The sequence below is a fragment of the Sardina pilchardus genome, chromosome 7, assembly GCF_963854185.1.
Source record: "Sardina pilchardus chromosome 7, fSarPil1.1, whole genome shotgun sequence".
Taxonomy (NCBI): Eukaryota; Metazoa; Chordata; class Actinopteri; order Clupeiformes; family Clupeidae; genus Sardina; species Sardina pilchardus.
In genome coordinates, this window is record NC_085000.1 from 33336612 (window position 1) to 33352336 (window position 15725).

The following is a 15725-nucleotide window of genomic DNA, read 5'->3' on the forward strand; positions in this document are numbered from 1 at the left end:
CTATTACCGCAGATTCGTAGCCAATTATTCCTCCATTGTGAAGCCATTGACCGAACTCACCAAAGGGTATCCTCCTGTAAGGAAGGGTAAAAAGCCTAGTGTAGTGAAAGACCAACAGTACTACAAAGAATCCGAACCATTTGGCTCGCGATGGACAGATGCGTGTACTAGAGCGTTCCGTGAGATCATCAGGCGCCTTACAAATGCACCTGTATTGGCCTTTGCGGACCCGAACAAGTCCTATGTATTACACATTGACGCCAGCCTTAAAGGGTTGGGGGCTGTTTTGAATCAAGTGCACCCAGAGGGTCTTAGACCTGTTGCGTTTGCCAGCAGAGGTTTGAATGCTGCAGAACAGAGGTATCATATTCACCAGCTTGAGTTTTTAGCACTCAAGTGGGCAGTGGTGGATAAGTTCCACGATTATTTATATGGAGTGAGATTCACTGTGATGACGGATAACAATCCGCTCACTTACGTGTTGACTACCGGGAAGCTTAATGCTACGGGGCATAGATGGCTTGCTGCCCTAGCCACGTATGATTTTGAGATCAAATATCGCCCTGGCAAAGTCAATATCGATGCTGATTTGCTTTCCCGGAACTGGATTGATGAGGATGCTGAGCCATGGAAGAGATTGTCGCAGAATGATGTGAGGACAATTTGTGGTCGTGTGCATGCGCAAGAGTTGCGTGATAGTGATGTGCGTGTGGCCGATAGACTAGGAGTGCCCGCAGAAGGTGTTCCTGAGCTGTATGCTTTTGCCACTCATCTCAACTTGGGTCAGCTAGAACAGTTCACTCGAGAGGATTTGCGAAAAGCGCAGTTCGAGGACAGTGTTCTCAGAGTAGTTAGAGAGGCCATGGACACTGGCCAGTGGCCATCTAACTTGAGTCAGTTTGATTCTGATGTCGCTTTGCTGAAGCGTGAGAGTCAGAAATTAAGAATTGAAGATGGACTGTTGTACAGAGTTACACACAAAACATCTGGAAAAGAAATACATCAATTGCTACTGCCCAAGCAGTTCAGGATGCAGGTGATTCATGCTTTGCATGATGATATGGGACACTTGGGGGTAGAGAGGACTGTAGACCTGGTGAGAGACAGGTTTTATTGGCCAAAAATGACTCAGACTGTAGAGAAGTACATAGGTAACTGTGGGAGGTGTGTAACGTGGAAAAGTCCATGTGCCCGAGCTGCTCCGTTACATCAAATCACCTCTAGTGGTCCTATGGAGCTGGTATGTATCGACTTCTTGTCGTTAGAACCAGACTCAAGTGGAATTGGAAACATACTGGTAGTCACGGATCATTTTAGTCGCTATGCGCAAGCATACCCTACTAAAGATCAAAAAGCAGTGACCGTGGCTAAGGTCTTGGTTGAGAGGTTTTTTGTTCACTATGGTCTGCCGGCCCGAATTCATTCGGACCAGGGCCGTGACTTTGAAAGCCGATTGATTAAGGAACTTTTGAGGACTTTGGGGATTCGTAAGTCCAGAACGACTCCCTACCATCCCCAAGGGGACCCACAACCTGAGCGTTTTAATAGAACGTTGCTCTCTATGTTGGGGACCTTGAGGGACACACATAAGAGACAGTGGAGCCGTCATGTCAGTCAGCTTGTACATGCGTACAATAGCACTAAGAACGATGCCACAGGGTTTTCACCCTATTATATCATGTTTGGCAGAGAGGCTAGATTGCCTATTGATGTGTGTTTTGGAACTGATGGACAAGACGCAGTCAGTCATTCCCGCTATGTGGAAGAACTGAAACGTGATTTACAGAGCGCATATGAGCTTGCTGCTAAATCAGCAACACAGGTTCACTTGCGAAACAAAAGGAACTATGAGAGAGTCTTACGCAATCAAGTGTTATCCAAGGGTGACAGAGTGCTCTTGAAGAACTTGGGGTTGAAAGGAAAGCATAAGTTACAGAGTCGTTGGAACTCTTTACCTTATGTGGTGGTAGAAAAGCTCCCTGATTTGCCTGTTTACAGGGTGAGGCCTGAGAGTGGTATGGGAAAGCTTAGAACCATTCACAGAGACAACATTTTGCCAATTGGTAGTCTAGTGAGGATATCTGATGAGCAGGAAGCTCAAATTCCTGTGAATAGACCTGTGACTAGGACTCAGAGGAGGTCAGTGCCGCCGCAGTCACGTAAGCTGGAACGTCAAGAGAATACAGGTTACTTAGATGAAGAGTCTAGTGAATCTGAGTGTGAAGTACGACCAGTCATCAGATGGAGATTGGAGCGTGATGATTCTAGAGATCTTGTTTCTGAGAGAACCCGTGAATGTGTGTTACCAGTAGTGGACACTGCTGATGAACATGAGAATGTGTCTGATCATGCTGGTGATGATGAGCCTGACATTAGTTCAGAGGCTGAGGATGTCATCACAGATGTCAGTGATGGTGAGATAATAGTTAATGATGCAGAGACCCCTGTTGGACAAAAAGATAATGCTGTGTCTGAGAGAAATTCACCTGTGATTGCGAATGAGGATATTCGACCTCAGGAAAGTTCCCCTGTTAGAGAGAAGAGGTCCATTAAACCTGTTATCAGATTAAGTTATGATGAACCAGGAAGACCTAAAGACCAGCCTTTGACTATAGTTCATAGGGGTGTAGTCATTAAGATTGGTTAGAGTGAAATTTCATTGTTCATGTGAATAAGGTTTCATAGGGACATGAAAACCGTTTAAGTGGGGGAGGATGTAGCCCAATGGGATTTTGGGTCTAAGTTCACGTTTTTATTTTCTTTGATTTCATTAAAATGTAAATTCATAATGTTTAAAATGTGGATTTAAAAATGTTAGTAATGTTAAAATAATGTTCACTTGTCATAAGAATTAAGTTAGTTAAAATGTTTTCTTTAATGAGAATTTAATCAGCCACCGGGGTAAAGGTCAGGTGGAAACAGGAAGTGGAGTGCGTGATGGAGAACGAGAGGAGGAGAAGGAGAGACACGAGTGTGTGAAGCGGTTCTGCCATGATGCTGCTAGAGAAAGACTAAGTTTGTAATACACCAACTTACGTTTATTATTGTGAATGTGCATAGACAAACGGACAGTTAGTCTTGGAAGTATATTCACATTAGTGTAGCAGTGTTTTAGAGCGCTTACAGCCGTGTTTTATGTTTAATAACTTTACCGCGAGTAGGCCTACCGCGAGTTGATTCAGAGGAGCTAGTCAGCTCGACTTAGCTCACTGCCTCGGTAGAGACTTTGTGAGAAGCTAACACAGCTACTCATCCACGCCGTCCCTACGAACTGTTTGCCGACACGAGTATCATCTGCGAGGAAGACGTCTGGTCATCTGTTCCGCCAGCCCAGGCTGCAGTGGAGACGAGGACGACAGCCATCTTGCCATCGTGGTCTGAGTGAGTGCATGCATTTTCTTTTGGCGCTTACGCGCGAAGTAGCCATCTTGTTTCAAGGCTCCTACGCACACAAGCACCGTTTCAGGCCTGCACCGAGCTCCGGACTGATTGAGTATCATTTAACTTTATTTAGTTATTGCCGGCTATAGGATTATAGGACTGGGGTTACTTTGAAAGTGTATTTCATACTGAAGTGTATTGAATGTGTCCTATGACTGTGATCTAAAGCCTAAAGCTATTCATTTATTTTTGCAAAGTAAAAAGATTTATATTTTCATTACAATTCATGTTTGATGTTGATGCTTCTACATTGTAGATATTGGCATTTAGTTAAAAAAGGGGATTTCATTAGTTCATAGAGCTCAAACATACATATCAAAACAAAAAACACAATTATTACTTTTCCGTTTAAAAGAACTCAGGGCGTCCCAAAGAGTGAGAGAGTGTATTTAATGAGACATGCCCACCACAGCGGCATTGGGGCGCTACACATACGTGACATTTGATTAGGAGCAGGAGCAGCAGTAAGTGATGACTCCGCAAGACACCTCACACACATTTCACACTCTCACTGTAAAATAATGATGAAGACAGAGAGGGTTAAAGCGGCTGAAGTGCCCTTGAGCAAGGCACCTAACCCCTCACTGCTCCCCGAGCGCCGCTGGTTGGGCAGGCAGCTCACTGCTCTGGGTTAGTGTGTGATTCACCTCACTGTGTGTTCACTGTGTGCTGCTGTGTGTTGGTTGTGTGCTGCTGTGTGTTGTTTTGGTTAAATTGGGTTAAATGCAGAGAAACGAGAAACGAATTTCCCTCACAGGATCAAAAAAGTATATATTCTATTCTATTCACCCTCACTGTAAACCAATGATGAAGACACTTCACACACATTTCACACCCTCACTGTAAAACAATGATGAAGACACCTCACACACATTTCACACACTCACTGTAAAACAATGATGAAGACACCTCACACACATTTCACACCCTCACTGTAAAACAATGATAAAGACACCTCACACACATTTCACACTCTCACTGTAAAACAATGATGAAGACACCTCACACACATTCCACACCCTCACTGTAAAACAACATGAAGACACCTCACACACATTTCACCCTCACTGTTAAACAATGACGAAGACACCTCACACACATTTCACACTCTCACTGTAAAAGCACACAGCTGGCCAGTGCTGTGTCCAGAGCTCTATGACATCACACAGGATATTAAGTGTGTGTGTGTGTGTGTGTGTGTGTGTGTGTGTGTGTGTGTGTGTGTGTGTGTGTGTGTGTGTGTGTGTGTGTGTGTGTGTGTGTGTGTGTGTGTGTGTGTGTGTGTGTGTGTGTGTGTGTGTGTGTGTGTGTGTGTGTGTGTGTGTGTGTGTGTGTGTGTGAAAGCTTACTGAGCTCTCTAATAAACACATACAGTAGCAAACAGGGCAGACACTTCCTCTCACAGGGCCTGAGTCTGGCTGCCTGCTGTGATCTGTGGGAGCTTATCAGTGCTGGAGTGTGAGGAGAAATGGGCCTGCACTGCCCTCTGCTGGACACTGTGGTTACATGCAGGCTGGATAGACTATCCCATTGTTTCCGCCCCATCATTCTTTATGTAGATGAGTGAGGATTGAGGCCCGAGGAGCGAGGGAGAACGTAACGCCGAAGGAGAGGCACCCAGTGTGTGGGGCCAGGGCCACGTTCAGTCTCAGAACAGTGCACACTGCAGGGCCACGTTCAGTCTCAGAACAGTGCACACTGCATGGCCACGTTCAGTCTTAGAGCAGTGCACACTGCAGGGCCACGTTCAGTCTCAGAACAGTGCACACTGCAGGGCCACGTTCAGTCTCAGAACAGTGCACACTGCATGCATGGCCACGTTCAGTCTCAGAGCAGTGCACACTGCATGGCCACGTTCAGTCTCAGCCTAGTGCACACTGCATGGCCACGTTCAGTCTCAGAACAGTGCACACTGCATGGCCATGTTCAGTCTCAGAGCAGTGCACACTGCATGTCTCAGAGCAGTGCACACTGCATGGCCACGTTCAGTCTCAGAGCAGTGCACACTGCATGGCCACGTTCAGTCTCAGAGCAGTGCACACTGCATGGCCACGTTCAGTCTCAGCTTAGTGCACACTGCATGGCCACGTTCAGTCTCAGAACAGTGCACACTGCATGGCCACGTTCAGTCTCAGAGCAGTGCACACTGCATGGCCACGTTCAGTCTCAGCCTAGTGCACACTGCATGGCCACGTTCAGTCTCAGAACAGTGCACACTGCATGGCCATGTTCAGTCTCAGAGCAGTGCACACTGCATGTCTCAGAGCAGTGCACACTGCATGGCCACGTTCAGTCTCAGAGCAGTGCACACTGCATGGCCACGTTCAGTCTCAGAGCAGTGCACACTGCATGGCCACGTTCAGTCTCAGCCTAGTGCACACTGCATGGCCACGTTCAGTCTCAGCCTAGTGCACACTGCATGGCCACGTTCAGTCTCAGCCTAGTGCACACTGCATGGCCACGTTCAGTCTCAGAGCAGTGCACACTGCATGGCCACGTTCAGTCTCAGCTTAGTGCACACTGCATGGCCACGTTCAGTCTCAGAACAGTGCACACTGCATGGCCACGTTCAGTCTCAGAGCATTGCACACTGCATGGCCACGTTCAGTCTCAGCCTAGTGCACACTGCATGGCCACGTTCAGTCTCAGAACAGTGCACACTGCATGGCCATGTTCAGTCTCAGAGCAGTGCACACTGCATGGCCACGTTCAGTCTCAGAGCAGTGCACACTGCATGGCCACGTTCAGTCTCAGAGCAGTGCACACTGCATGGCCACGTTCAGTCTCAGCCTAGTGCACACTGCATGGCCACGTTCAGTCTCAGCCTAGTGCACACTGCATGGCCACGTTCAGTCTCAGCCTAGTGCACACTGCATGGCCACGTTCAGTCTCAGAGCAGTGCACACTGCATGGCCACGTTCAGTGTCAGCCTAGTGCACACTGCATGGCCACGTTCAGGCTCAGCCTAGTGCACACTGCATGGCCACGTTCAGTCTCAGCCTAGTGCACACTGCATGGCCACGTTCAGTCTCAGCCTAGTGCACACTGCAGGTAGCCACTGTGCTCTTTCCTCCATTCTGCTACGATTTCCAGGTTGAACATGTTTTTTTTGTTTTTTTTTGTGTGTGTGTGTGTGTGCAACAGGCTTTGAACATCTAATCCACAACAAATGAATAATGACAAACTACTACACAATATCTTCCTTATTACTCTAGCAGTTAAATAGGATAAATCAAGTGCAAACATGTGATAGAAATGTTATATTATTATTCAGGATGAGACGTCTTAAAATAAGTCAAATGGTTTCCTGAGAAATTGCTAGACAAATCTCTTTGTACTGAAAACAACACCAACTAGATGTTTGATCTTGATATAAGATGAATAGGACTTGGTTTGATTTTATTAGACAAGCTGTTTTTGCAGTATAGGTGTGTAAGTGGTGGGAGGTGTGTGAGTGTGAGTGTGTGATGGTTCACATGAACCCTGTATGTGCCCGTTCCGTAAGTGTGCACCAGGGGGTCAGGATTTGACTGATTAGCTTCACCGATTAGCAAGGCACTTCCTCGTCGCCATTTTCCAGAAATACATCATGTCCGGTGCCGTTTTCCCAAAGTTTTCCTCATGCTGATTGGTGGCTGTTCCACTCTCAGCTCATGAACGAGCTTAGTGTGGGCACGAGCTCTCCTTCTGTACTTTACGTCAATCAGTAACCTGGCACTTAATTGGCTAAGTAAAACGGCACCGGAAACAAGCCCCTTGAAAGGCCATGTTGAAGCCTGAAAAAATCGTTAAATTTTGGCACATTTCACTAGCCTAGCATTCCCATTGAAATTAATGGGGGCGGACCTTGTTCACTTTCTCCAGTTCTTATAATACCTCCATGGTGTGCACACTCTACTCAGGGGATTAGCAACAGGTCATAGCACTGTGACGTGAAACACGGGGTACCCAAAGGGAGCAGGAAGCTTAAAAAGAAACATCAGTGAACAGCTGCCATTCAATAGATCAACATCAATAGATCAATGCAGCAGATCTGATATGTGGGCTCTTCCTATCATTGTGAAGCAGAATTCACCAAGCGTTGGATTGTTCACCCACTAATAGGGAACGTGAGCTGGGATTAGACCGTCGTGAGACAGGTTAGTTTTACCCTACTGATGATGTGTTGTTGCAATGGTACGGTGGTGTAATAACGTGATAATTTCATGTAATAACATGAAACTTATCTTGTTAAAACGTGAAAAAGATCTAATTACTTGATATTGAGCCTGTTTTTATTTTTAGTGTGACAGCAATACACCATAGTAATCCAGTACGAGAGGAACCGCATGGTTTGAACATTAAAGCTGTAAAAAAAGAAAAAAAACCTTGACAGGAAGGGTAGGCCTAAAACTAGCTGTCAAAGCTGTGGGCACAGACTACAGAAACAGTCACAGAACCACAGCCTTCCTGTTTGTGTCTGTCTGTCTGTGACACAGAAGCAGCCTACAGGCCAGCGGCACAAGAAGGTGAGCAGGAATAAACTCAAATATTTGTTTATATATATGAATATATTCATAGATAGGACAGAGGATACTGACAGGAAGTGAGTGGGAGAGAGAGCCAGGATGGCATCCGGACCACGGGCAGTAGTGAGCATCCTGACCCTCACTCCATACAGACCATCAAAGACGCAAGAGCGTGCCGCCACCCAACGTTTTCTCCTGCAACAACTCACACATATAGGCTAAATAGATTTTTCGAATGTTTCGAGTATCCAACATCCAATATAAAACCAACTTTAACACGCAATATCAACTTCCGTATTTCTAAAGAGAAAGTGAAAGAGCTTCCCTACACATCGGTGGACTGGACACAAACTTCACCGACCACGTAAGTTTACTCTAAAATATCAACGACCTGGTGATGTGAAATAGTTGGCTAAATAGTCTGTTCTTTATGTTGGCTAAAATGAATCTGTAGGCCCTACACTTCAATAAAATCAGTAACGTAGGTTAACTGAAGGCGTCCATTAATAAGATAATTTACGAGGTTGAGGAGGCGAGTTTGTTTATAGTAGGCTAAGCTAGGTATCAGTAGCCAAGGTTGACATGTAGCCTAATTATAGCCCATGCCTAGCATAGGCTGCCATGTTCTGGTTTAGCCTAATAGGGGAAAAAACGTAAACTACAGATGGAATTGGTCTCATCTCTTGGTGTAATCTGCCCTACAGTGGACCAAGTACTGAAAACACACTGCAGTGAATTGCATTAGCTATCATCCCACACCTGTGAATAGGCTGCCATACCCTACCAGCCCTTATGCCATGAAGTGAACCTGCATGTGTTAAAAGCTACTCAGTTCACTGCCATTGTACTGTAGGCTATTTCACATGTTTTGTTTTTCTCTTTTTGCAGTTCTCCAATATTGTTTTCTTCATGGTGCTGATGAGGAAGTGACTGCAGCTCTGCCTCCAATATGAGTCAGCATGGAGCCTCTGCTGGTGGCCATGGACATTCAAGGTGAGCTCTGTTCTCACTGGGATGCTACTGTAAATTATCTATTATGAACCTGATCCCTGATGTCAAGTAAGACAGGTCTCCACCTGGAAAGAAAGACTATAGTCCTTAAAAGGTCTGAATATGGAATCCTGACTGAGCATGTACTTCCTACCAGCTAACGTGGGGTATTGTAGGCTGGTCTGTTTAACTGAGATTATACAACAGTTAGGAGCAGTTGGATGTGTAATTCCTCTCTGATCAGAGAAAGGGCCATTACATGAGTGAGATCTTGGATATCCACAACCCCATTTGGACACTTAAAATTACTCTGCAGTTGTTTGAATTTAATTGAATTGTTTGACATTACATTACAGTACATTCATTCAGCACTAGAAAGCAGGTAGTATTTCTTCTGTCTTCCGTCTTATTCAACAATTATCAAGTGAGAAATGTGTGTGTGTGTGTGTGTGTGTGTGTGTGTGTGTGTGTGTGTGTGTGTGTGTGTGTGACTATATTCAGCACTTGCCAATACTAGAGCCCAAAAACTCAAGTTGGGCACAGAATGAAAACACAAGTATGTGCTGCCATGTAAATCTTTTTTAGATATTTAAACAAATGATTGTAGCGAGCTGAACCATGATCACAGAACAGCACATGGTTCACTGTGGAGTTAAATAACTGCCCCTAATCACCACATCAGATGTACTCAGTTCATCACATCACATACTCTATTGGAACCCTGCAGTTAATGAGTTTCTGCTGTATGATGTGTTTACTTTGCTGAAGGCCAGTGGATGAGAGGACACACTCCCCTGCACCCAGCTGTGTGTCCATGAAGAGCGACAACTCCAAGGGTGAGGTCCCCAACTTCAGAGAAGGAGGCAGTCATCCTGAAGCCAGGTAAGAACAGGGCCCGTATTCACAAAGAATTTTAGGGCTTAAAGTAGCTCCTAACTGGCGAATTTAGGAGAAACTCCTAAAAATAATGGGCGTGTCACTTAGGGCTGCACGATATATCTAAAATATATTGTTATCGCGATATCAACGCTTGCGATAGACATACCGCAATGATTACTGAATTCTCGATAAAATTCAATATATTTTTTGTGCCGTGCATTCCATACAGTCTATGGCAAAGGTGTCAAATGCGGCCCGCAACCTCATTTCATATGGCCCGCGAGAGCTTAAAGGTCTGATACGTTTTTTTGCGTATAGGCAATAATACACTGCAATACAATGCACGCGTGTGAGACTGACAGGGAGGCCACATCAACCACCTTCCATGATCAGTGCAACTGGCTACATCAGATGTGATAGCAACGCGTAGGCTACGTGTGAAAACAAAATAGAGTAGCCTATTCTAAACTATTTTAGCAAACGGAGCGCCTAAATTACACGCTCGGTTTAGCCTGCCTGTGAAACGCATAATAGTTTGAAGTGCGTGTGCTTCTTTGAGAGGGGAATCGATGTAAGTTACTTTGATTTCAATTGGTTGTTGTAAACTACGTGATACGTTTACGTCTACGTTTAAAAAGCAGGTATAGCCTAATTGTGTGTAGTCCTATTATCCAAAAATCCAACTCCCAAGTCCTTGCAAATCGAGCGAGTGATTGTTTGGCCAAAAGCGAAAGTAAGCCTACATGTATCTTCCGACCGAGAAGTGGTGCATTCAGATCAGGCAAGCAGAGGTAGGCTTAAAGTTTGTGGTAATCGCTGTTGCTTTGCATTTTCATTTCAGTTAAAAACGAACAACGCAGAATCCACACAACACCTTTCAACTTTAAAACTTCAAAGAAAAGTCCACCGGGACCGTTCGCTTCTATGGGACGTTGTAGTGACGCATTTCATATGGATGGACTTTTTGACATGTCAGTTAGCCTACTCGTTTGCATCACTGGCTAGATGTCAAACTGAATTTCGTTACTGGTATTTCACTTGTGCAATGACAGTAAAGTTGAATATACTTGAATCTAAAAACTCAGATATATGAAAAAAAATAAATAAAAAATGGCATGACCTCTTCCTGACTGACCAGTGACCCTCATTGAAAGTCAAACTGGAACTGACAGTGGTTTTTGTTTTGTTTTTACAAAACACAACAACCAAGAAAACAACATGTAATGGAATCAATGCATTTCTTTTTTAATAGTCTGCATCAGTCTATGCTAGAAGCAAGTAGAATGGAGAAAAACAAAATATTGAAATATCGCAAGTTATATCGTTATCGCAGTACTCAATAATGTTATCGCATATCGCATGTTTTCCTAATATCGTGCAGCCCTAGTGTCACTCTAACTTTAGGACTCCTAATTTTTCTCATTAAAAGTAATTCACAAAGCATTTTAAGCCTAAAAGTAGCTCCTAAGTCTAGGACAGCTTAAAAGGAGTCGAGAGGACTCCTAACTCAGTAAGACCTATCACAAACCGCTTTTAGTGGCATTTCACGTCGCGATGTAGTGAAATGACTGTGCGGTTACAGGAGCTGTTATGCAAGGGAATCATTGTGCATTGCAACTAAGAGATGCAATAACGCCACCGACAATCAAAAAACCACCACTGCATGTAAACTAAATGTAACGTGTCGTTGTAGGGCTAAATTCAATTAAATTGTTTATCCTCTTCGCGAATGTAGGCTTCATGCTTTCATACAGATTCATTTAAACCATGTTGCAAACATAGGCTACTGTTCCAGTCCGTGTTTCATTATGCTCCTAGGCTATTTGCTTTAGCCTACTCTTTATTAATTTAGGCTATACCCATTTATTCATCATCTTCCATCCTTCACAGTCCGACATAGCGCACGCATTCTCACCAGCTAAGACCTGACACCTGTCACTCAACTCGTTATCGTAGGGGAGGTTTTTGCCATCATTCCCGCGTTATAATCACCAGCCAATCAAGGTGGTCACTTTCATTAAGCTCGTGCATGAGTAATGACGTCAACCATAGCAACGAAGACTCACTTTTAGTTTAGGAGTGGGCTGCTGTAAGAAATCATTGCTTTAATACGTACCGGTAAGTGGCAGGGACCAATCTTAAAGTAAAACCAGAATAAAAAAAAACATTTAGTGCATCATCGCACACATACAAACATAAATACATATTAAAACGACTGATTTTATTTATTGTATAATGTGTTTATTCACTTAGGCCAGACTCCCCTGCACCCAGCTATGTGTCCATGAAGAGTGACCACTCCAAGGGTGAGGGTCCCAGCTTCAGAGAGAGAGACAGTGATCCTGATCCTAGGTAAGAATCCTTCCTAAGGATTTCCTATTCCATTAACATATTTGTGGCAATATTGCTCACCATAAATACATCTTCCTGTAAACACTGTTGGCTGATAGCTGACTACTGATCTGATGTCCTTTTATTTCCTTCAGCATCCTACAGGATGAACAAACAATTAATCCGACCCTCAGCAAGGTCTATCAAGAAGACCTGTCTACATTATTCAAGGTGTGTGTGTGTGTGTGTGTGTGTGTGTGTGTGTGTGTGTGTGTGTGTGTGTATTAAATATTCATCCACAGATGACAAAAACTAAATAATCATGACCTTGTAAAAACATTCTACAGTTATTTTACACAGGTCTTGTTATGGTGTAATGTAATACATTGGAAATCACTGAAGAAATAGAGAATGTCTGTGGACTAGCAAATATATTATATAGCGAATATTTGCTGATCAAATCTTCATGTTTATTTCATTACTGATGGAATGACTTGTTTTCTGGAAACAGAAGCTTGAGGAAAAAGTCATGACCTTCATGAAGACGGAACTGAAGAGACTCAAGAAGCTCCTGAGTCATGATTACCCAGAATCCCCTTGTGATGAAGAGGAGGATGAGGAGGACCAGAGAGATGCCAGAGATGGAGCTCTGAAGATTGCAGTGCACATCCTGAGGAACATGAGTCAGGAGATCCTCGCTCAGCAGCTGGAGAAAAGTGAGTCATTTGTTCATTAATTACTGAGCTTAGTTTGTTACACAAGTTGAAAAACATTTAAGAATCTGGCAGAAGTCATGTTCAGTTTTACTCCAGTGACATCTAATCCAATCCGTGCCAAAAGTAACTGGGTTTATTTATTTGTATTCTGAGTGAAGTGATTAAAACATCAATGGAATCCTTGAGGTATTGTCGTATTACCTGTAATATTATTCTTAAAGAGGAATAATGCAGGATTGGCGATTTCATCTCTGGTTTCGGTTTCGTTTTCGCTCGTTTTATGCTTGCATATTTCTCTGCAGAGCTTCCCCGACAGCTTTAGCGTGTATATTTATACATATATAGGCTATATATAAATATATAAATTGCAAGCGTGGTTCTTCTTGTTCCTTTCGCGTCTCTGACTTCCAGATGTAAACAGCAAACGATCGTTTATCAGAAAGTTGCAAGGTTGTAATAGCGGAGAGGGACACTAGGGGCGGGAGGAAATGTGACTGTTTTCAATAAAACTGGTCAGTCAAGCAAAACAACGATTTCTAAGCGATTTTATGACTATGAAAAAGTTGCATAGGGTCTCTTTAACTATCATTTCTGACGTCTTCATAAGATTCTTATGTGAGTTCACTGGATGAAAGTTAGCAAATGATCATTAGGCACAAACTGCCATGACTACTGAAAGGATGTAATCTGTCACAACATGTTCTGATGAAGGCTGCAAGTGCTACTGCGAATGGCTCACTTCACACACTTCTGTAATACATCTGACTTAATTATGTGTCTTTATATCCAGATGGACTGCTTCCTAGATGTCAGCAAGAACTCAAATACAGGCTAGCAAGGAAGTGTCAGAGTGTATGTGAAGGCATTCCAAAGCAAGGAAAGTCTACTTTTCTGGAGAAGATCTACACAGAGCTCTACATCACAGAAGGGGAAAGTGTAGAGGTGAATACTGAACATTAAGTCAGACAGATTGAGATGGTATCCAAGAGACAAGTAACAAAGGAGGAAAAAGCAATCAAATATACAGACATCTTCAAGCCCTCACCTGGACAGGACAAACCCATCAGAACTGTGCTTACAAAGGGAGTAGCTGGCATTGGAAAAACAGTGTCTGTGCAGAAGTTCATTCTGGACTGGACTGAAGGCAAAGCAAATCAAAATATCCATTTCATATTTCCTCTTCCTTTTAGGGAGCTGAACCTGATGAAAGACAAAAACTTCACCCTTTTGGACTTCATTCATCATTTCTTCAATGAAACAAAAGACTTTGCCTTCTCCAACAAGGACCAATACAACATTGCCTTTATCTTTGATGGTCTGGACGAAAGCAGACTTCCTCTGGATTTCCAGCATAATGAATGCATCTACAGCTTATCAGAATCTGCCTCTGTGGATGTCCTTCTCACAAACCTGATCCAGGGGAATCTGCTTCCCTCTGCTCTTGTTTGGATCACCTCCCGACCTGCAGCAGCCAATCAAATCCCTCCAGAGTTTGTGGACCAGGTGACAGAAGTCCGTGGTTTCAGTGACCCACAGAAGGAGGAGTACTTCAGGAAGAAAATCACAGAAGTGCAGCTGGCAAACACAATCATCACACACCTGAAGTCATCCCGGAGCCTCTACATCATGTGCCACATTCCAGTCTTCTGTTGGATGGCAGCCACTGTTCTGGAGAGCATCATGACTGAAGCAGAGAGTGGAGAGATTCCAAACTCTTTGACTCAAATGTACACACACTTCCTGGTCATACAATCCAAACATAGGAGTCAGAAGTATGAAAACATGTGGAACCAGAAGACCATTCTGTCACTGGGGAAACTGGCTTTTCAACAGCTGGAGAAAGGCAATCTGATCTTCTATGATGAGGACCTGAGAGAGTGTGGAATAGATGTCAGACAAGCATCAGTGTACTCAGGAGTGTGCACTCAGATCTTCAGAGAGGAGGCTGGGCTGTACCAGGGGAAAGTGTTCTGCTTTGTTCATCTGAGCATTCAGGAGTTTCTAGCAGCTCTATATGTGTTCCTCACATTCCAGAACACAGGGGTCAATATACTGGATCAACAGCCAAGAGCTGTTATTTCATTTCTGAAGACAAAGAATGAAAACATAAATGACCTATACAAGACTGCAGTGGATCTGGCATTAAACAGTGAGCATGGACACCTGGATCTTTTCCTGAGGTTTCTTCTGGGCCTCTCATTGGAGTCCAATCAGAAATACTTACAAGACCTGCAGCCAAGGTCAGGAAGCAGCTCATTACACACAGAGGAAACAGTCAAGTACATCAAGGAGAAGATCAGAGAAACCACCACCCCAGAGAGATGCATCAACCTGTTCCACTGTCTGAATGAACTGAATGACCACTCTCTGGTGGAGGAGGTCCAGGGCTACTTGAGGAAGGACAACAGATCCAGAGAGAATCTCTCTCTTTCCCAGCTGTCAGCTCTGGCTTTTGTGCTGCTGATGTCAGAACAGGAACTGGAGGAGTTTAACCTGGAGGATTATGGGGGATTGAGTTCACCTGCCAGATCAGATGCAGGTCTGCTGAGGATGCTGCCAGTGGTCAAAGCATCTAAAAGAGTCAAGTGAGTATTGGACTCTAGTGACTAAATACGTTAATTGAGATTGTGTTATATAATGTTATGGATTTGTAGTTCATGGTCACAGTTACTATGACTGTAAGTAATATATAGGGATTCAGCATGCATCAGTTTGATCTGTCATTAATACAGCAACTCGTACAGATATTTCAGGGGAATAACACACATATTTAAATGTTGAATTGGAATGGTCTGCCATCTAGATACTGATGCAGTTCCCTGACAGAGTAAAGACTTGAGGTATTTCCAGTGTTTCCCTT

General features: G+C 43.9%; 1 pseudogene; it reads left to right on the top strand.

Moving 5' to 3' along the window:
• Positions 1-8898: 8898 nt before the first annotated feature.
• Positions 8899-15725, top strand: part of LOC134088135 (NACHT, LRR and PYD domains-containing protein 3-like) — a 16638-nt pseudogene continuing 9811 nt past the window's right edge.